General features: G+C 39.0%; 1 long non-coding RNA gene across 2 annotated transcripts in view; it reads left to right on the plus strand.

The window, feature by feature from the left end:
* LOC124382859 overlaps positions 1 to 24,008 on the plus strand; it is a 55,803-nt gene that overhangs the window by 24,977 nt on the left and 6,818 nt on the right. Inside the window, exons 2-3 of one of the 2 annotated variants that reach the window (XR_006925130.1) lie at positions 5,601 to 5,760; positions 5,894 to 6,080. This is a non-coding gene — a long non-coding RNA (uncharacterized LOC124382859). Of the gene's footprint in view, positions 1 to 5,600; positions 5,761 to 5,893; positions 6,081 to 24,008 lie in introns of those variants that run through there. The other variant, XR_006925129.1, reaches the window with a different exon arrangement.

Below are 24,008 nucleotides of genomic sequence, written 5' to 3' on the forward strand. Positions count from 1 at the left end.
ATTTACTTTCCTAAAAACCTCCATTCTTCTGGGAAGATGTTCCACTAGATTTTGTGCAATGTTCGATTCATCTCAAAGGTGTTCAATAGGGTTGAGGTCAGAGCGCTATTGCAGGAGAACTTTCACTCTCACGACCCATGCATCTTCACCGAACTGGTTTTGAGCACAGAGGAACTGGACCAGGTTTTGGGTCTCTTGGCTCAATTGAAGGGACAATTTTAAGCTCCTACATCCAAAGACGTCCTATATAATGGTGTCCCTTCGACTTTCGACCAATATTTTATACATGTCGATCGTTTTGTTCTCGCTGAACCTTTGCAGTACGTGAATATAACGCATCACCACACTACGGTGTCCTGAGAGTCACGTAGAATAAAGATTAACATGGCAGAGGTAGATCTGCATCTGTCTGACAGAAGAGACAGAACAGGAAACAAAAAACAATCTGGTTTTATTTGATCTTTTTGAACTTCAAAGGCCTTTTTGAAAGGGGTCATGCATTAGAAGTCAGACGAAACTTCAGTAAATAGATGATTTGCTGTCTGTCGGAACCGAAGAAATAAAAGCGAACTATCTGCACCGTACTGAGTCGCATAACATGTTTCCACCGTATTGCATCGAACCGCATAGTTTTGAATTACGATTCGATCGTAATGGGAACCGTATCGTATCAGTAGCTGTATGTACACATGTATTAGCATAGCTTATTAAAAGCATAAAGAGAAAAACATCATCTTAATGGTGTATAATGATATTTATTTCATAATTTCCTTCAATCATTTTACTCATCATTTGTTCAAAACTTTGAATACTTAGATGTACGGGATACCTGGGACTTGTCCATGATCTGAGATTTAAGCTATTTTGAAATCCAGCTTCTCTTTTTTCATTTCTTTTTTTTTTTGCTGACCAAGGACTCTGTAGGACAATCAGGTTTGACTAGTGGGATGTGTCTTGGCAGGATATTGTTGTCTAATTATATTGGGTCAGCAGATTTCTCAGCCACGCTACAGGGCAGTGGGTAAAGTGTTATGATAGGTTCTCGGGAGACCAGGCATAATTCGAAACGGTCTGATGAGTTTAAGAAAAATGCACGTCTGCCACTCAGCCATATGGGAATGAATATGGATTAAAGAAATGAAATGCAGGCTGGGTTTTTTTTTTTTTACCAGTAGTTGTTTTGGTAATGGGGAGAAAAAATGATTAAAAAACAAATCCAGACTCTTTAAATGAGAACCAATAAGCTTTATAGGATTTACATGGAATAGTATTTTGTGTTTGAGTTTCGAAAGACGTTCTCATTTCGCCGAATGGAATCAAGCCGGGATTTACGTTCGCAGCTTTTACAGCTTCTTACAGGTGTAGATTTCAGCGATACCATCATCATTGGGGTATAATCTGAACTTTCAGACCTCTGATTTTCTATGGGTTACTCTACTTATCCTAAATTTGTCATATTTTTCAAACACTGTATCTGTATGTATATTTATTTATTTATTTATTTAAATTGATAAGTATTGTAAACTCCCTTTTTATTTTGTTTTGATTGCAATTTTATTGTGAGGTGGCTTAGACTTTGGGGACTGGTGGGGGGGTGGGCGTTTGGAGGGGTTCAGAGGGTCGGTTTGATCTGTTCATTATGAGGAACCATTTTAATGCACTTGTATATGACCCTTTTATGCAAAAACAATAACAAATTGATAAAAAAAAAGCTTTGCTTAAGTAGTTCAACGCCAGTGAGCTTGAAGGGACCAAAGTTTGAACTCCTTCCTCCCTTTAGATTTCTTTAGTTTTCCATCTTTTATGCAGTGAAGTGAAATTTGTGTGATGTGTCTATGGAAGGATGACTGCAAACATCAGGATTCAAATATACCCAGGAGGTTGAATGGATTTCAGCCATGATGACTTTCAGGATGAAGATAGCAAAAGTGTATTTTTGCAAGAATAGACTGGGTTCTTTTTGTTCTTATTGTTTCTTTGTTGTTTTTTTGCATTGTCTGAAAAGAAAATTGAGTAAGAATGTAACTGATGAGATTTCGAGTGATTCAGGCAAAACATGAATAGAGCTTCATGACTATTAGAAATTTTTGGTTAGGTGTAATTTAGAAATATTTAATACATTAAAAATGTATATTTTATTGTTTGACATGATTCTGAAAAGCTGCTCATTCTGCTTATTGGTGGCTGCAAAGGACCACTTGAAGGAAACAGTTTAGTGTACGAGTTGGAAGTGGGAAGTCGACAAAAATCGAGAAACCTAAAATTCTCCAGTTTCTTTCAGGTTCTTCCTGAAACTGTTACCACCAAGTTGGAGGCAGACAAATAATAACGTTGCACGAAATTCACGGCTCCATACCGACTTCGGTTATAAGTTACGGTTCGGTTCAATTTCGGTACCGTTCAGGAAAAGAAATGCAAAAATGCCTGTCGTTTAATATAAACGTTTATTGTTATTATTAGCATTTGTGAGCATGAACGTTTTACTTTTTTTTTTTTTTTAAACTTTGAAATAATATTCCTGCTTGATTTAAATAAAATAAAAATGTTCTATGAAAACTAAAATGGAATAAACCAAATGAATGCAATACACTATTATATTAAGTAAATTGAATAATCAAATTGTCACAAATTAAGTGGATTGAATAAAATTAAATGAATCGAAAAATGTAATTAAAGTCGAGTTAAATATATATTTAATTTACTATATGTTTACATTTAGTAAACATATGATTACATTTAGACCCCATTTGGGTAATAAGTGTGTGTTTTACATTTAACAAAAGATTTTCCGAAGATATTTTTCATTTAAATGTTCTTATTTCAGCATAATATATCAAATGTCTTTTTTTAATATGTCAATTTATTTATTTTCCATAAATGAATTAATCACTTGAATCCTTCATTCATTAATACTCATATGCTCTCTATGTGGGATTGTCAGGAATTTCTCCTTTTAAGAGAAACTGCTAATAAAACAAAAACTAATCCTTATCGTAAAATCGTTGGCGACGACGGGAAGCAGCTGCGATTTCACGAATACGCAGTATAAATTGTTTTCGGTACGTATCGAAGAGCGACACTGCGCTTAAAGTGCGAGGTGGAAATCAAAACTAGCGGTCCACCACTTAATATGTTCCTGAGGGAATTCGGGGTTTTAAGGATTTTCACCAGTACGGATACATGTACCGTTACACCCCTATTAGGATGTCTTTGGGTTTGCTAGCATGAAATTTTACCTTCACTTGTACTAGGAGACCCGAACCTGCTCCTGTGCACAAAGCCAACTTGATGAAGATATGGGTTGGGAAGAAGATCTCCTGCTAGAAAGAACTAGCATATGTGTGTATATATTTATATATGAGCACCAAATGTGGCTCAACAAAGTTATATAAAAATGTTTAAGCGCTAACCACGCCCCTTGTTATAATTCCGAATTGGAGTCGCGGTCATGCCACCTTGCCGATTGCACAGACTTCGGCGAATAATGATAAATTCCGCGTGAAACCCGGAGAAGATCCAGATGTCTTTGTTGAACTTTGGAGAACAGGCACACACTCTTCCAATATGTTTAAAAGAGCCCTCTGCGCTCCTTTCCTCATTCATATTCTGTCACTGGAGCGACTGTCACGCTAGGTGCTTTGATGACAAATGGTGACACCGTGCTTCCACGCCATCTGTGCAGCATTAGGACTACGGCGACTGTGTCAGCCCTGATAAAGCCGCTAAACAGAGGTGGACGTTTTAAAGCCGTGCCACTCGGCGGGCCGTTTTAGATTAAAGAACGATGGCCTGTCACTCAGAAACTCATCACGTTCTTGCCGGAACGCCTCGACTCCCACGTTCTGCTCAAGGGGGAGCCTCTCAGCCTCAACAATGTGCTTTTTTTTTCTTTCTCCTCTCGACGAGGGTGTGGTGGAGAGCCGGCGGTTGTATTTCAAAACCCTTTGACAGCCCTCATCGCATATTCATGCGCTTTCGAACTTCGGGAAAAGCATGTGTCGAATGCGAGGAAGATTAAAAAGACGCATCTGATCGCACGGCTTTTGCGGTTCCCTCGAATCTGGCAGTCGAAAAACACACCCTCTTTCTCCTGCTTTCCTTGACATTAGCGTTATCATTAGCGTCCCGTGGTCGTGTCGTTTAACTGTAGTCAGATAATCGCGAAAGTACATATTTTTGCAATCGAGTTTTTGTACTGTAATGCGATGATAAAGTATATATGGATGCACCTAAGTCAAAGAAAACCCCACGAAAGCACCGTTACCGACAGCAGCTAATCATCTCAGTCGGTTCACGTCACGTACACGAACATGAGACGTGAGGAGGTCTATTATTGCAATAGTACAAGTCAGGAACAGAGCGTTTTTGTCTAAATATATTTTTATTTTATTAAGAATGTTATTGATCCCACAATTCAATTATTTCTTTGCATTTTCCAGCGATGTTAACAAGCTGGAGTCAGAGCGCAGGGTCGGCCATGTTTCAGCAACTGTGGAGCAGAGGGTTAAGGGCCTTGGATGAATGGACTGTACAGTAGATGATTTGTTTTGCTTTGTTTGATGATTTCTGATCCTCTGCTACTGCTGTTAAGCAGGTACACATTTTAGAGTACCAATGACCCATGTAGGAGATCTAGACAGATTTTGAGAGGACCAGGCAGAACATGGACAGAGCTTCATGGCTGTACTAGAAACTTTAGGGTGTTGAGCGCAATTTAGAAATATTAAATACATAAAATATTATGATTTTATTGTTTGACATATTTCTAAGAAGCTACTCATTATGTTAATTGGTGGCTTTATTAGTTAGCGAGTTATACATTCGCCAATCATTATTGCTACAAAGGACCACCTGTATGAAAGTAAAAAAGTCGACACACAAATTGGGACACCTGAATTCTTCAGCCATATGTGGTTCTTCCTTAAATTGTTACCCAGCGATGGTTGGAAGGTGGAGTCAGAGCACAGGGTCAGCCATGTTACAGCACCCCTGGAGCACAGGGGGTTAAAGGCTTTGCTCAAGGACCCCCAAGAGTGACATCTTGAGTAACCCAGAGCCTTAACCACTTTGCTACCACTTCCCCAAATTGGGCTATATAGAAAACATTTAGGGACACCTGACATTTTCAGCTATATTTGCTTCTTAACCAAACCTCTACCCCCAAGTTGGAGACCCACACTCGTATAGGATGTTTACTGGATGATGTAGCATGAAATTTTCCCGGTAGTTGAATTACGAAATCCAAACCTCCCACTCTAGAGCTCCAAACCTATTGAACTGGATGAATTGGAACAATGACTGCACCCTAGGCCTCCTTACCTACATCATTACTTGCCTCTATTAAAGCCTCTATTAAAGCCCTTGTGCATAATGAATTTTAATAAATCTCCACAGGAACACTCCAAATTCTAGTGAAACACCTTCCCAGAAGATTCGAGGTTATTATTAAAGCAAACAAGGAGTAAATGTGGTATGAGATGTTCAAAAAAGGACCAATATTATGGTCATGTGTCCAAAGACGTTATCCATAGTGTATGATTTATATGACAAACAATGGTATCTTGTAACATATCTTTTTTTTTTTTTTTCTTTGTTCACAGGGTTTTTTGTGCAAATGTAACAGCCAACCATTTTTTCCTAAATTCTCCTCGAAGAAATCTGTGGCAGATCTGTCTAATGCTGCTCGGACTCGATGGCTGATGGAGTATGAAGAAAATAATTGGGTTCCCTGCCTCATATTGAACCGGCGTATTGCTCAAGGTAATGGATGAAAAATGTCTGTCACTTCTCCATTCACTTGCTAACATCTTTGCAATAACAATTTTCTAATATGCAAGGAAATCAATTCACGCTCCTCGATACCACCACTTCCCCTCCCCCTTCCCTCCTCAAGCACCCTGCTTCCCTGCCCATGATCTACTACACCCCAAATACCCACCTCACCCCAACCCCTCACCACTCGCCTCGCCGCTGTTGTCTCCAGCTACCAGAGCGAACACGAGTATATGCATTAGACACAAAGCCATTTGCTGCCATCTCTCCCAAGGTAATTCATTTATTGAGCACAGTGGATGTCCTGATCAATGCACCTAAATTTAGAGGACGGTTCCGCTCCAGCCGTACTACGCCGTTCCGAGGTAATCGGTCAATGCGATATGTTTACGGCGGCGGTATTACGCGCAGCAGCAGAGGTCAGTGTGTTGATGGGCGCCGCGGTGCTATGGCATTGACCATTATTAGGGAAAAGCGCCTCATTCTTGCCATTTTGAATAGTTTATGAGATAGATAAAATGAGAGCTTCGCCATTTTCCTAAATGAGATCTTGCGTTCTCTAAAAGTGAATGAGGAACTTTTTTCCCCTCCATGTACCTAAATGCCCTTTGTTCTTAATGTAAATCCATTGCAACTTTTTCACATTTCGAGTCCTTGTATTTTTTGTATAAGTTAAAAATACACTATATGGACAAATGCATTGGGACACACGATGTGGGAGCATAGGAGAACTAGGAGACCCAAACCTGCTCCAGAATGACAATGCTCCTGTATTCCATGGTTTGGAGTGGAAGATCTCCTGCTATGGAGCTCTGATTTTACAACCCTTTCGTCATTAACATTTTCCCAGAAGAGTTGAGCTCTTATATTGTAAGGGCAAATGGGCACTTAATGTGGAATGCGGTTTTTAAAAACGACACCAATCTTACAGTCAGGTGTCTACGAACATTTGTCCATATAGCGTATATACAGATCTATATACACTACTTTATTTCAAAGACTTGTCCACCTGCTTACTCATGCAATTATTAAATTAGCTGATTGGGTGGTGGGAAACCAAATATTCAAACATGAGAACGGGAAAAGCATGTAACCATGGAGACCAGAGCATGTGACCAGAGAGGTTACAGTAATGCAAAAAAACATTACAAGCACGGTGAGCAGAAAAGCATCTCACAAAGGAACGCACAAAACACAAAAACCTTGAGACACTTGTGCTCAGAAAATTACATACTGTAGGTTTCGTTGGATTCTTTGGATCCTTTGGGCAAAGACTGAAATTGGACATTTGGAGATGGAAACAGTAATACCATGTGATAGCATGTGATGCCAGATGATGGTGTGTGGTTGTAAAGGAATAGGAGAAGGAAGAGCTCAGTGGGTAGAGATGATGGACTTCTGATCAGAAGGTCGTGAGCTCAAATCCCACCACTGCTTATCGGCCACTCCTGGGTCCTTGAGCAAGGCCTTAAACCCTCAACTACATAGTTGTATGAATGAGAGAAATGTTAAGTCGCTCTGGATAAATGGCATAAATGCAAATAAATAATATGCAAATGCAAATAAATAATAAAACAACATTTTAGAATGGATAATAGATAGTTAGCTGCCACAAATCCCAATCCTTTTCAGGGGGAATTGTCCAGATGTGTTCATTTCTGAGCCGAGAAACAACTGGAATAATTTCGGCTAACCAAGCATCTCAAACGAATTAGAAGTACGAGGACATTGTCCTACCCAGTTCTGCTTGCGTCTGCACAGCTTTAGAGCCCGTAATGCATAATGCATACGGTATGAATCGAGTTAATATTAAGTGCCGGGTGTGATAATTTACAGTCAGTTTATACACTTCTATGAATAATGTATCCTTGAGTGCCAAATGGCAGCAGAATAGTTTTTTTATAGTAGTCTTTAATCTAATAAATAACGAAAATTAATCCACGCTGCAGATGATGTTATTAGAGAACTCGGTCTGAGCTGATATTAGCATTTAGAGCATCCGTCTGATTACCAGTGCGTGACAGGCGAATAAGCCGATTCCCTTTCCAAACAATAGATATCAGGAGGATTCAGTCTCCTGCTAAAAATGTATGTATATCCTTTTTTTTGGTTTTGTTTTGAACACTGTTTTATCTACACTAAAGGGACACATGACTTCCCAAGCATATGTGGTTCCAAAAAGTTGGATTGTAGAGGATGACTTTTCCTTCACTTGAACTAGAAGACCCAACCCTGTCCCAGCATGACAATGAACGTCATGAAGATAAGGTTGACAGCATTCAAACCTGATGGACACTTTGAGGATGAATTGGATCGCTGTCCATGGTACCGGAGCACAAAAATCTAAATCTTCATAGAAGAGGTTTTTCTAACAGTAAATTAAGACTATATGTGAAATGGGATGTTAAAAATTCTATGGCCAGGTGTCCACAATCCTTTGTCCATATCTTGCTTGCTAAAATGATGAGCAAACCAAAGACAACAAAGGGGCAGTTAATGGCAGGAATCTAGCGTTTGCTCTGCATCCTCCCCTTGAACCTCATCCAAAGTTAATTACCTGCTGTTTTCCTCCCTTAAGTGGCCGCTGACACACATGTAATTGGATTAAGATATTCAGCTGAGATAAGATGAATCAAAGTAATCAGTGACAGATATATTGGGAAGTGCTGGCTGTAACGTGTTATTGAGCTCGAGGGATGCCTCCAGCTGAAAGCAGCCCAGTAACAAGCAGAGATAATGATACAGTTGACTTTTTTTTTTTGAGGGAGATGACCACAGGTTATAGCGGACGCACAAACTGCTGAATCTAATTTTCCCGTTTTTTTTTATTTTATATATACCTTAGTTTAAAGGATGTATATAGTCGTGAAAGTGTCCAAAAGTTGCTTTTCTATTACTCACACAGTCGGTGTATTTTAGTTAAAGAATACAGTTGGGAAATACCCAAATTCCTCAGCAGGTGCCCGTGCTTTGCATGAATAATCTTTTTTAATTGTGACTTTCTAGGAATGCATTTTTTTTTTTTAATAGAGCTGGTGTTGAAGAACCGATTGAGTACAACACAAGGTTCTTCTGTAGACATGGTGGAAGAACCTCACCCTGTCTCTCAACACCAGCTCTCTAGGGAGGTGGTAGCTTAGTGGTTAAGGCATTGGACTTTGGATCGAAAAGTCATGGGTTCAAATCTGTGTGTCCCCCAAATGCGAAAGGAAAGTAGCAATCGTGCAAAATAATCCCACGTGTGTTGTGGCAAGTTCTAGTCAGGAGTTTCTTCATTATTTATTCCTTTCTCAATGTTCTGCTTGCTGTTGAACTAATGCTGAACTGTATGTTGATCTGAAAATACACCAAGCGCCAATCAAAACAAGTTTAAAACAGAGCGAGAGCTCGACCCTGATTGGGGACTTGCTGCATGTTTGACCAGTTAAATTTTTAGCAACTCAAATCAAAAGGAACGACTGATTTCACAAAATGTAGTAAAAAGTAGGATATTTGACAATCTGAAATGTAGTCAAGTAAAAGTCTCCCCAAATGGAAATACTTCAGTAAAGTACAGAAATGTGAAAAAGCTTCTTAAGTACAGTAATGAATTACATTTACTTTCTTACTGCCCACCACTGCCATAGTGAGAACAGGACAGAAGGTTCTTTGGGTCTTTCTTTCTTTCTTCTTTTTGAACAACAAAGTGACCAGCATTGTGGCTGATGAAACACCCCTCTACCCACAGACTCTACTGTTTATTGTGGAAAAGGCAATAAAAGCTTGATAAAGTTGAAAGAAAAAGGAAAAGTTGGACTCCAGGGCTAATAAGATACATTTTTCATCGCTGCAAATTTGTCTGTTTAGAACTCTTGGAATGCATCCATGTGACTTTGGCTGCCAGCCTGAGAAACAATGCTGGAAACCAGAGTAGTATCGAGCAAATTAAATAAATACTAGAAGCAGATTAAATAAAGGCGAATCAATGGTTTGCATGAAAAGCTAGAAATCAGAAAGGAGAATCTACGGTTTGGAAACAAGAGCCAATAAGAGCAAAGGTATGAGTAATCTGGGATTAAAACCATGTGATTCGTCATGTTACCTTTGTCACTACCTGTCAATGTACTATAAAGTCGCCCGTAGATGGCAGTACTACTGGGTATTAGGGTAAAGTTTGGTAACTCTATAGGTAACTATACTAAATATACTAAATACTAAATCCTACTAACTTTTCTCAACTTTGTGAATGGATACGCCAATTTAAGTCATTTTCTCAATGTTGCCAGTTGATTCCATTGAAATAAATAATGTGTGTGTGTGTGTGTGTGTGTGTGTGTGTGTGTGTGTGTGTAGCAGCCTTGTGAAGCCAAGTGATCATTCACAAGTGCATCACTGAGATCAGTCCAAAAATATCCAAAAACCCCTGGTGGAGTTTCAATCCAATTCGTTTTTAATTGTATAGCGCAAAGCAGCTTTACGGAGATAAAGGATAAAAGAATGTAGAAGTTTAGTGTCTATAATTTTGTTCCTTATAATTCTATGTTTATCCCCAATGAGCGAGCCAGTGGCGACTGGGGCAGATAGGGGGAGGGCATGAAAAGAAACCTTGAGAAGAACCAGACTTAACCCATCCTCATCACCAAATGTAAATTCATATCAGGTCCACTATTGTTAAAAGGTGGTAGGTCAGTGGTTATTGGTTAAGACATTGGACTTTGAATCAGAAGGTCACAACTTTAAATCCCAGCACTGCTGGGCCCTTGAGCAAGGCCCCTTAACTCTCAACTGCTCAGATGTTAGTCGCTCTGGAAAATCGCATCTGCCAAATGTTGTAAATGTATAGGTGCTCTGTTTAGTGATGGACACTTAACTGAAGAACTGTTCCTGCAACCTGTGTTCCTGAGCCACTTTAGAAGACTGTCAATAAATAAATACAGTTTAAATCCTTCCTCAAAGTTCTTGAGGTGCTCAAAAAAAAGTGTGTCACAACACGAGAACTCCATCCACCGAAAGGGCGTGTGGATGAATCGGGGAGAACGCCGGGCACCTCAGGAACATGTTTAACCGAACGTTCACCTCATGCTTGTCAATATGATTAGCGATGCTTTCCTGGCTGCTATTATTACTGTAAAAACTGCAAAGTTGCATAAAGTTAAAGTACAACTTGACTCGCTCCTTCTGACCAGCTGCAGGTTGCAGTGACGGCTGTCGCGATTTTGAGTCCATTTGAGCACAATTTGCAGAAAAAAATAGTATTAAACCTCCATTAATGTTGCCAGCAACTTGTTACTTACAAGTTGTCGACGTAAACATCATGTCCGCTGAACTGCTCGGTCCTGTTTTTTATGCAGTCAGCAGCCACATTAACAATGTACTTTTTTTTTTTTTAAACTGCATTAAAAAAAGTTTCTTTTTGACAAGGCAGAGCCTGAAATCATCTCCCAAGTGAGAAGCAATCCAGCACCAGCTGTCATGTAAATCAGGGTCAACTGGAAGAAGAATAGATCTGGGACTTGGGTTTTTCGTTTCTCCCCGAAACAAGATGTAATGATGGAAATGATGGCTGGGAGAAAAAAGTCTACCAAGGAACAACATTTGAACAGTAGCAACGTAATTATTTTTCAACAGACAAAAATCCCTCCAGAAAATGTGCAATTAAATGGGTCTGAAGTATTAGGAAGATAAATGAAAAGCTCAGCCTGATAAGAACTCAATAAGTCCAGAATTATGCTCTAAGCTTATCACCTGAGTCTCGATTGCACTGTGGTTTATGTTCCACAAAAAAATTATAGAATATTCATAGTGGATTTCTTCCTATATTTTAGGATAAAATTGAGAGAAACCTTGCAAACAATCCGATTCAAAAGAGAACCCATCATCATCTGAGTGACAACCAGAGATCCGTTCATTATAGTTCCATCATTGCTGAAATTCTCAACTGTTCACTGATGGACACTTGACTGCAAAACTGTTCATAGCAGTTGTAGCCCAAAACCATTGAAGCAAAACTTTTAATGCTCTCTGAGACACCAAAGCATTGTTCTGGAACAAGATGGTGCTTCCAAATTCCCCAGATCTCCAACTGATCAAGCACCTGCAGGATGTCCTGGACAGTCAATCAAAGATCCTCCTTGCTACTGAAAGGATCTGCTGCGAACATCTTGGCACCAGATACCACAGAATACTTTCAGGGTTCTTATGGGGTTCTTGGAGTTCTTATGGGAAAGCGTAATTTGGTGGTAGCAATTTTGGACCCTTGTACAAGGCCCTCAACTGCTCACATATATCGATGACAAAAGTATACATAAGTTCGCTTTAGATAAAAGTGCCTGCTAAAATGCAAATGGAAAAAAACAACTCAGAAATAGAATTCTTAGGACAAATACAGTGTTCGCCTCTATTTGAAAAGGTATACACTCTTGGAAAAAAAATCGTTTTCCATTTTCCTGGTGCTCTGCTATCAAAAGATGAATGGCTTGTATCTCCAGTGTTTAATCTTTCATGCAGGGAAGTGCACTTGGTCTAACTTTAATTAGCTTTTTTAGTCGAGGTCCTTAAAGTCCAGGAACACCATGTATACTGTTAAAAATAAATAAATAAAAAGTACAGCATACCTTATTTATATCAGATTTCCAGTTAAAATGTACATATTATAAAGTCTTTATATTATAAAAAGATTTCTGATAAATTACTAGCATGGTGTTACGGGCTAGTTATTAGCTGGGTAATATTACTCGTAGCATTGTTAAACTAGCTACCATAGATAAGATCGTTTATTTATTTAACAGCGGATTATGGGGTGGGAGATTCTAGTGTAGTTTAAAAAAGACAAATCTCCAAAAGATTGTTTTTAATTGGTTGTATCTTTACAAATTAAAATGCAATCAAAACACTACAGTTCATGACTTGAGTCTAATGTCAGTTATGCACTTTGGCAGAAAAAATTAAATTCTCCTGTAACGATGTCATTCATGATAATGAGCGAAATCGATTGACTGCTTTCGATTAGACGGCATCGAAACGTTCGAAGTTCGACTCCATCTTAGCTTTTAGTTAATTTGGCGGTTTGTTCTCCACACATCAATCATCAGCGCAGTAGTTTCTGGCCCGTGATTTTTAATTTTTTCCCCATGAATAATTTTTATTTTAATATGATTTAAAAACTTTAAATGAAACAAACTTAAATAGAGTGAATGCTCAGGCCCAAGATTCCGCCTTTCTTTTCCTTTTTTTACTGCGTGATCTCATTTGTTTTCTAACCACCATATATATATATATATATATATATTTTTTACCACTAAGATGTAGTTTTTTTAACGCAAAAGTTATTCTAAACACATACAAACAAGACACCAAACGAAGTACTGTGACGTAAACCAAAAAATAACCATCTAAATTACAGTACTATTGTTTGGTTGGAGCAAAAATGCTTTACGACATGTTGTTCAGTAAAACCTTATTTTTTTAAATAAACCAGGATTTGCAGCAGTGGATGAATCTGTGATTCATTATTACAATAATTGTGTAAGTAGTGCATTTTTTATGCATGTTGTTTGTGTGTGAAATGCTTACACACATTCAGCAAATACATTCGTTATACGTTTTTCATAGAAAAAACATGATCTTGAGGCTTAGACCTTTAGAACGATGAAGGTCATGGTCATGATCAGTCACGGTTAGTCTTCTCCCTTCTGGTAAACATTACCACCTGAGAACAATGGGATATCGGCCATGTGGCCCTGAAGACTAAAAGTTCAAGTAAAAGTAAAATTACAAAAGTAAAATTTCCACCTCTGGATATGATTAACTGGATGAGAAATTCTGAACAATAGCTGGACTAAAGATAGCCATGGTGGAACAAAGACGTTTGTGGATGCCTAGCCATAAGTTTGGTATGTGCTTTTTGGACATTCCATTCCACATTTAATTCCCTTTTGCTGTAATAATGAGCTCCACTATTCTGGAAGGATGTTTCCAGTAGATGTTTGAGGAGATTTTGTGCTTATTCAGCTACAAGTAAATGTCAGATACTGATGTAGGTGAGGTGAGGAGGCTTGGGTTGAGGTCAGAGCTTTATAGCAGGAGATCTTATCCAAAACATGTAAAGCAGATCTTTATGGAGCTGGCTTTGTGCACAGACTTCCTGGACTACAATATCCACACACACCAGCATGTTCAATGTCATATTTAATTAACACCTCACTAATAGTCCACACACACACACACACACACAAGGCACTATTTTTCTAAATAATGCTCGTTCTGATTGCTGTATTTTTGTTTCGCTCAGATCATTGTTTCCCCGTGTCATGACCTTGACCATTCGCCATTCCATTCACGTTTGCTAATTTAAACCGTCCATGACGATTAGTTTTAGCATATCTTTAGAATTACAAAGTCGCCTTTAATGATAGTTACCTTTAACACAGCACAAAGTAGAAATTACCGATCTAATGCTGCAAGCATAAATATTTACACCCACATGCCAGCAGCTGCTTTCACCACCTGAGCTTAATTATTATGCTTTTATTGTGTTGTGCTTTTCCCAGTACAATGCGAAGTCCGTCTCTTGATTTACATTTTTAATCACAGATAAATGAACAGTATTTATATATGTGTGTCGTAGCTTTTTTGATCATTTCCACGTATTAGTGATTCCTGGCTGCTTCCTTGTAATTAAATTACCTGACTTTAGTAATGGGCTTGTGGGCTGAACGAGCCGAAATCTTTCAGAAAACCAGTGGAACATCTTCCCAGAAAAGATGGTTATTATTTCACTGAATGATTGATTGATTCATTCATTTATTCACTTATTTTTGTGGATAGATAAATCGGAGATGAATGAATTGATTGAACTCGGATTAAAATATTAATTGGATTGGAATTGATTGGGATGGATGGATGGATGGATGGATGGATGGATGGATTGGTTGTGGGTGGATTAATTAATATTTTGGGGATTAATGGATTGGATTGACATTGATATGGATGGATAAATTAACTGGTTGCTGATGGGTGGATTAGATTGGAAGTAATGGATTGGGTGGATTAATTAATTGGGGATGGATTGATTGACTTGAGATGGATGGATGGATGGATGGATGGATGGATGGATGGATGGATGGATTAAATTGGAAATTAGTCATTGTTTGGATTGTGATTGTCTAGATTGATGGACTGAAGGATTGATAGCTGGATGAATAAATAAATTGGTTGGGAATTGATTGGATTGGAAATGGATGGATGGATGGATGGATGGATGGATGGATGGATGGATGGATTAGTTGGGGATGGATGGATTAGATTGAAAATAATGGATTGTTTGGATTGGGATTAATGAATGGCTGGATTGATGGATTGAAAAATGGATGGCTGGATGGATGAATAAATTGGTTGGGGATTGATTTGGATTGGAAATGATTGGTTGGATAGGGTTTGTTGAATGACTGGATGGATGAATGGATTGTCTGATTTGATTGGATTGGAATTGATGGACAGATATTAGGATCTACTCGTATTAAGATTTTCTTTTTTTTTATCCAGCTTGTGAAAAGCTCCTTTTGTTTAATATTATTCATGTCTGATACGCTTCAGATGTTCCACATATTAACATATTGATATGGCTATGAGCTTTTAGTTTGCTAGTTAAAAAAACTGAATTTTTATAGAAGTGGAAAATGTGAATATTTATTTCTGGAATATTTGTTTTGTAATATAAATGTGTAGAAATTAGTCAAGTGTAAATGTAGAAAACAACAACATAAGCTTGAGAGACTGTGGAAAGTTTAGGCACTTTGGATGCCGGCAATAGGATATTACTGCTGCACTGAGACAATTAGAAAACTTCCTCCTGACAATTTCCTTTAATGAATGCCAACAAAGACAGAGTGAGTTTCTCATTTTCTTGTTTCCTTTTCCTTATCAAAGATCTTGAAACTTGCGAAGATTCTTTTTTTTTTCCTTTTAAACGAGTAACAAAAATGTCATTTTCTCCATTCTCTTATAATGGAATCTGTTATAGTTAATATTGAGTGGGAAAAAAAAACAGAGCCGGTATAAAGACATCTGGGGGTTGCTTCTCGGAAGACCGATAATGAGTCATTCGACATTAACATTTCTGTCCCTGCTTCTTGCGCATCGACTTCTCTCTGCGGAGCCCGAATAGCCGATGTCTTACTTTATTTATTCTGTTTATCTTTCTCATACATTTGCATAATCACTTAAGTCTTGGAGGCAGTATATTAGTGTCAGTATTCATTTGCAGCAAGCGGTCAAGTGGGCTGAAATGTGTGAGTTTCTCATGGGCACGTTTTTTTTTTTTTGACTCTCCGATTCGTTACGAGTAATGCAAAAAACTTATAGATAATGATGGGAAGGCAGGTCTAAGGGCAGGCTAAAAAACAAACCTACAAACAACTCAGCATGATGACATTGCTTGTCTTGAGTATGTGGAAAAGGAAAATAACATTCATGTGAGACTGATTCGAAGAAATTTGATTAAGACAATTAGGTTAGCCTCAACATTTGTTATTGGCAGCTCCTTTTGTCTATCTTTAGACAGCCCATGGGCAGTCCTCTAGACCAGCGTCCCCTGAATTTCTGCATGAATTTAATCAATGTAGAATAGTTATATAACATGCATATAACATACACAGCACAGTGTCACTTTAATCTCGGCAAATGGACATTTTAGTGACACTCACACTGCAACATATTAAATCTGTATCTGTCTATATCTATATCATATACATACTAAGTGTATAACGGTGCATGTATTTGTACCGAAATTCTGATTAGATTTATATATTTGGTTTGGTTCATATATTTTCATGAGCAATTACGTGCGTATTATATTACTATTATAGTGTACGTATTGTGTGATTGAATTATGAATGTAATGACATGTATAATGAAAATGGAACTCACTATAATGTAGAATCAGTGAGAGCCTAATTAACTGAAAAAAAACTGCAGCTACAAAAGTGTGGGAATTTGAAACATAAGGAAAGTGAGCTTTTTAAAATTTTGATTCTTTTAAAAAACACATTGCAGACCGGAATAAAATGAAAATGTTTTGTGCAGCCTTTTGGCTGGGTAGCAAATTTTTGTAAAGCCATCGGAGTGTGTTTTGGGTCAATTTGTCAACACAGAAGTAATGATCACTAACGATCAATATAAAACTACATGACGACCCACTCTATGGTTCGGTCGGACAGCGTGAGTAAAGGCAGGGGACTGATTTGGTGAGGTGGAGTGGGTTTGATTAGATTATAGGGTTCCCTAAGAGTTCAAGAAACACAACACAACAACTGTTTTTAAAAGCTAACTTAGCTCCACACGCAAAGGGAAAAAACCCCCACCAAACAGAAATGGCATTCGCTTTACTACAAGTGAATACACAATATATATATATAGTGCCTGTCAGAAGTTTGGGGAAAACACTCTTGGCATCTGGATTAACAGCTCTAGAACCTCAAAGGTCCAACAGTGGCAGCTTGGAAGTGGTGAGATTTGTATCTATGACCTTCTGATCAACAACCCAGAGTTTTTACCATTTAACCATCCTTGTTCAAATCAAGAGCAATGTGTGAACATGAAGGCTGTGGTACAGATAACAGTCCTAGCCAATCAGGAAGGGTTTCACGTGCTTCTACTTATACAGTGCATGCATAGACTAGGAGCTTATTATTGAGCTGGAAAAGTGATATTGCACTTTTTCATACCATTCCACTAATTTTCCAGCATGTGGCCAAATGCAAGAAGCATAAATAAGAATGTCATCAAAGTGAATAATGCTCCGCTTGAATGTTGTGTCTCTAGGGACGTTATTCATATTTTTTCACAATTGGTAAATAGGGGCATTGTCCTGTTCATATGCTGATAATCTGATATTCATACTGCACTGTGGGATTTAAAAAAACAATTTCCAATGCAATCTTCCACTCGCATACTGCTCTTATTCAAATCGCAATATTGGCGCTCCGTAAGTCAGCAGGTACGCCGGACTAAGTGGATGTGCTGGGTAATAAATCAGTGGGGCAGTCCCATGAAATGATGTGGACCTAACGTGCAATTGCAATGAGTGTTGATTTAGAATGGATTGTTATAAGGGCCCAGAGTAATATTAGACTCCCAGGCAATCCAAACACTAAAGAAAAAAATAAAGCTGAAACAGCGTCTACAAAAATCTATTATTTTTAACCATTTAGAAAAACACAATTTTATCTTTGGTCCAGTAGAAAAACCTTTTTTTGATCGGTCAATAGACAAGAAAAAACAAGAATCTGAAAATACCTTTAACTATATTTAATATAATAATAATACTAATACTACTAATAATAATACAATAATAATTTAATGAAAAAAGTTCACTGCCAGAAAAATCCCCCAACGTCCACCCTTCCCTAATAGTGTTCCTTCTTGATCCTTTTAGAATCTTCTCTATCCTATTTCTTTTAAGTGATAATTCCCCCTTTGGGTTGATTTGTACATAAAATAGCCTCGAGGCATTAAAGTGAATCAGCGCTGAATTTCCACACAAAGAGCAAATCCACAGGGATTTTAATGCCTGTGTCTAGACATCTGAGTAACTATTTGTTTTTGTTGGAATTGTTGTAAGATAATACCTGCGACTTATTCTTATTTAAAAAATACAGCCCGCGTTAATTTACACACACTCTTATGCACCATTATTCCCCAAGAACCTTGTTAACATTTATGTTATCCTCCAAATCTGTGAAACTGCGTACAGCAGCAGTACTTTATTGTGTAGTATTTTTCAGCAGAATTTTTTTTTTTTACATTTTGTTGCCAATTTCAGCTGAAAAAACAGCTGAAACTTCTGTACTTTGAGGAAAGAGGGTTATTATAAAACTCACTAGGAGAACAAACTAAGTAAGTTCTGGCACTTTTGGTGAGAGAAGTTCTCAGATAATGCTACCACTGACTGTAGACTGACAATTACTGGCATTCAGGACCAAGGCCAGCAACCCATCTAGTGTGGGCAACTTGGAAACAATGACTCCGAAGAGTAGCTTGTCTTGAAACTCTTTCAGAGTTCCTGCTCTAGCAGTCCACCTGGCAAGTATATAAGTGTACCCAGACTATACACAATATGTACAGAACTATGGCAAAAGTGCTAAAGAGAAAAATGTGCACTGTTGCTTGCATTGGAACATGCTAAGCTTACAAGGAGTATGCATACTCACTTTGGATTAAATTGTGATACTATGAAGGCTCATTAGTTTCTCATGGTCCATTACGTGCTCATTCCAATTATTCCCGTGTAAGGTGAATTTGATTTGTGGCTCACAGCCTCAAGGTCCTTGTTTTGACCCTAAGCTTCAGCCAGTGTTTTTGTGTTTCTTAAATAGACTACACAAAATTTCCACCAGCTGTGAACAAATGCGTGAACATGTGTGTTACCCTGCCTGGTATTTATGCTAGGCTATATTGAAGCCTGAAAAAAGCTAAACTGGCCATTCTTTCCATTTTGCTGCCTAATGTCTGCAGCCTCACCAACAATCTGAGCTACCCCAGACTGCAACCGACTACGCAGCAGGAGACAAGGAACTGCTGTGTTTTTTATTTTCACTAAAACTTTGCTCCATGACAGCATCCCTGACTCAGCCATTAGGACAGTCTGGCTGATTCCCCCTCACTCAGCAAGAGTCTCCTTGCTGTCTGATAAAACTCAATGAGGGGAGTTGTGTGCATACATCAACAATTGGGCACAAAAGCTGTTGTCGTGTGGAGTCACTGCATACAGCAGACCGGTATTGACAGGAAAATGCTGGCCATACTCTCTGCCCAGATGTGGTGAGAGTAGGGAGCAGGTTGAGAAGAGCCTGGAGAGGTGGAGGTACACGCTGGAGAGAAGGGGAATGAAAGGGCAGTGGAGGGGTGCGGTTGCAGAGAGAAGAGGTGGAGAAGGTGAAGGTTTGAAACCTGGGGCCAACAGTGCAGAGTAATGGAGAGTGTGTTAGAGAAGTGAAGAAAAGAGTGCAGGCAGGGTGGAGTGGGTGGAGAAGAGTGATAGCAGGAGTGATTTGTGATAGAAGAGTATCTGTGAGAGTGAAAGGAAAAGTTTATAGGACTGTGGTGAGACCTGAAATGTTGTATGGTTTAGAGACAGTGGCATTGAGTAAAAGACAGGAGGTGGAGCTGGAGGTAGCAGAGCTGAAGACGCTGAGATTTTTATTGGAAGTGACGACGATGGACAGGATTAGAAACAAAACTGCGCATGTAGGACGCTTTGTGGATGAGGTGATGTAAGCGCAATTGAGATGGTTTGGACATGTGCAGAGAAGGGACATGGGATACATTGGTGGAAAAATGCTGAGGATGAAGCTGCCAGGAAGAAGGAAAAGAGGAAGGCCAAGGAGGAGGTTTATGGATGTGGGGCAAGACATGTAGGTGGCTAATAAAAAAAAAACGCATAGTATGGAGACGGATGATCCCCTGTGGGTGACCCCTAATGGGAGCAGCTGAAAGAAGAAGAAGGATGTTTTTGTTTTGAGGATGGGTTTTGTTTTTACACAATTGACATGATCATAGATCAATTACAAATATTTAGTTTTACAAAAAGCCTTTAACGGAGGTGACGTCTTCATTTTCATTCATAACCAGATATTTTGAAAAGAGACAAAAGACACTATGCCTAGCAGTCTGGTCATTAATTAATGTGTCTATTATATATACTAACTCTGCTACCTATTTGAAATGTGTTGACTTTCAACTGTTTTGCTCTGACAGTCCAAGAGCATGTGCTTGAAAGGTTCATGAGCACCCTGAATAAGTGTATGCATCCTCTTAGAGAGGAAAAAAGTCCCGTTTGTGAAAAGGGTAAATTGGAGTGTGTGCACTCAAAGCAGATGAGAGCAAATTCACGTGAGAGCCCAAAGAAACGTCTTTGCCTGAGAGCAAATATTTTGTTGCACTAACAATATTTTATTGCCAAACTCGTCCACAGTTTGGCAATAAATACTGTCAGAATAGATCCAGTCAAATACTACTTTACTACCAACATGCACCAAGAAAGGTAAAAAGCAAAGTACTCTCCGGCTGGAAATGAGCACATTCCCATGCCTCCGCAGAGTGTCAGAACCACTCATCCTCTGCAAAGACCAGATTCTGTGAGCACAGGTGTGGTTGAAAACCCAGGTAGCAATAGAAATAGGTTAAATGATAGCCGTTCCTGTTCTCTATAATGCAGTCGTTTCGATTTCTATACCAGTGAGATGAGTCAGCGGTAATACCATTAGGATAAGTAATGAAGTGGATTTTGGAAAAGGGCCACTGATGTTTGGAATGTAGTAGCATAGTGCCTAGGAGAAAGGTCAGACAACATCTCTTAGAAAATCAATAGACCCCTAAAAGTGTCTGTGTTGTGTCATCCAATATATAAAAGAGGGGGATTTTTTCTTTTACTTTGCACAGGTGCATTGCAGTACAGTCAAATTCTTTCTCTGCATATCCAAGCAATTTTAGCTGGTTTCATGATACAGTGCCCCTGGAGAACAGAGGGATAAGGACCCTCTCTTTGCTCAAGGGTCCAAGAGTGGGGCTTGAGAGCCCCCTGACCTTCTGATCAGTAGCCGCTCAGCTACCACTTCCCAATAAACACTTAGGGTCCTTTAGGTACTGGTAGGATTTCTAGTCTGGTAGCTGTCTATGGTTTTTTACAACAAATACAAACAAATTTCCAAACATTGTAATGCAATACAACCAACAGTGGTTCGTATCAAAGCTCGTCTCTTGACGCTGGCAAGTTATGTGTGTGTCATGTGCGTTGTGTCCTTTGTGTGTATGTTGACATTCACATTTATGGCATTTGCGACTTACAACTGAGCAGATGAGTGTTAATGCTCAAGGGCCCTGCAGTAGAGCCCTACGTTGGACTCCGACGTGTTATCAAAACGTTTCGAGACTAATGGTGCTAAGTGGTGCTATTCTGACCACGTGCGTTACCACGTCTGCGTTTTCATCATTGACCACGATTTAGAACTAAGAGCAAACGTGAATCTGGGCAGATTTGCTACAGAGAAGTTTGACATGACTTCAGTTTTCAGTGGTAGGAACTCTGTAGGCGCCGTATTGCTGTGCAAGCGGACTGTTTTTAAGGTAATAGCGTGTAAACTTAGAACGTTTTGACACCATCGTGTACACTCTCAGAAGCTATTTACTTTAAATGCATGAGCTCGTTGGAAACCCCATTAAAATACAGTGATTACAGTTGATTCCATCCTTACCCGCTGCATTCACTGCTGCCAGGCTCATTCTGCCTTTTTGGCTAATTCCAAGTAATTCCTCTTGAGACTGCTTTTCTTTCCATGTTTGTGGTGCAATTGGATGTATTATGGGTGACAGACTAAGAACATTTCAGGAGAAATCCTCAAACATTGGCAAAGATTTTGTAATTGTGTCCAACAAACAAGGCGTTCATTTACCTCGCCTGAATTGGCAATTGCCTGAGTAGTTGGCCGGTGTCTTATCTCCGCTAGCATAAACGTGACCTCTTCATTTTGCTGTTGCAGTCGGTGAATTTGCTGTTGCCGGTAATTCCGAATAGTCCAATTTGTCATCTTGTACTTGCGGTCTCCACAGTTCTGACCCCTAGTGGAGCATTTTGGCACAAGAATATGCGATATGATGATATGCGAACGGTTTGGTCATTTTTATTAAAATGCACAACAATACCCAAAGCAGCGAGCGCGAGTGCTCAGCTAACATTCTGTATATGTTTTCTTTAGGTTAAAACAATAACCAACGGATGAACATGGATGAATGAAGCACTGAAGTGTCTGTTTCCCAGATATATACTATCAAAGTTTCAGTGATCCATGTTTCTCAGTGGTTTTCAAGTAGATGTTTGTTTGTTTTTATGTAGCAACGTAAAGAGAACATTTACAGAATGTTAGCTAGCGAAACAAGGAGCTAACCCAATACCATTGAGAAACAACTGGATAAACATGGATGACTGAAAGTCTCTTCTTTTGCCGGTTGCCAAGATTTCATGGTATATACCTTAAAAACAATCTTTTTTAAACACAATAGCACAAGGAGGGCGTGTTGCCGTGCAAAGTCTGAATGCCGGAAAGTGCTTTTTAAAGCTTTAAAAACGAGCTGCAGATGTCAGTACTCGAGTGCGAGGGAGTGATGGGTACAAACTACTGAAGCTACGTCAACCGTTGAGTCCATTTTGGGAGATGATACATTTCTGCATCTTTAGCAACTCACCAAGTTAGTCATGCTTTCCAGGGACACGTCATTAAAGTTTCTTTTTTGAGACATTGTCCTAAAAACAGTTGACAACTAAATCAATAAGCGCTCCTTCCAGGGCATACAATAAAATCACCCTCCTGACATTGTGCGCGTCGCAATTTTGAGGAACAGCAGTTACAACACTAACGCAAGAGCTTGAGATGGGTTGAAAGCAGAGAAATAGGAAGCTGAAAAAACAACAGACTTACATTTGAAGACCACATTAAGACAAGAATGCAGATTTTTAGTTGAATAGCATCACTATATTCACAAAGTATTGGGACACCTGATGTTTCCAGACATGTGCATGTTTTCCAAACTGTTAGGAAAAAGTTGGAGGAACCCAATCGTTTAGGACGTATTTGGATGCGCTAGCATGGCATTTTCCTTTCACTTTACACAAGTACAAGAGCCAAACCTGCTCTAGCATGGAAAAGCCCCTCTGCACAAAACCAGCTCCATAAAATCCCTCTGGGTACGAAGGTCTGTAAGTTAAATCTAAGATCCTTTCAGCATCAATGATCTAAAGAACGATCCCCAAAAAAGTGTGCAAATGATTAATTACAGTTAAGTCATTTCAAGATTTAAATTCTTGTGCTTACTCTCTTTTCTAATCTTAGCAAAAATTGAGAATCAGACAAGACTATTATTGGACTAATCACAGGAATAATAGAAGCAAGTTAATTAAAACATAAATTTATTTTAAGCTCCTCAAAACCCACTGGGCTTCTCTGACATTCTTGAAAGCCCAAAGGAATTCTGTCTGCTACAATATATAATATGTAAGACAGGACGGTTTGGATGAACATCCTTATGGGAAGATCTGTAGTTATGGCTCTGGCTTACTGATTGGAAGGTCAGGGGTTCAAGCCTCAGTATCACCGAGCTACCACTATTGGGCCCTTGAGCAAGGCCCTTAACCTTCTGTGTTTCAAAGGGGCTGTATCATGGCCGACCCTGCCCTGTGAACCCCTGTTTCCTAACAATGCTGGGAT

Source organism: Silurus meridionalis, chromosome 3 (genome assembly GCF_014805685.1).
Source record: "Silurus meridionalis isolate SWU-2019-XX chromosome 3, ASM1480568v1, whole genome shotgun sequence".
Lineage (NCBI taxonomy): Eukaryota > Metazoa > Chordata > Actinopteri > Siluriformes > Siluridae > Silurus > Silurus meridionalis.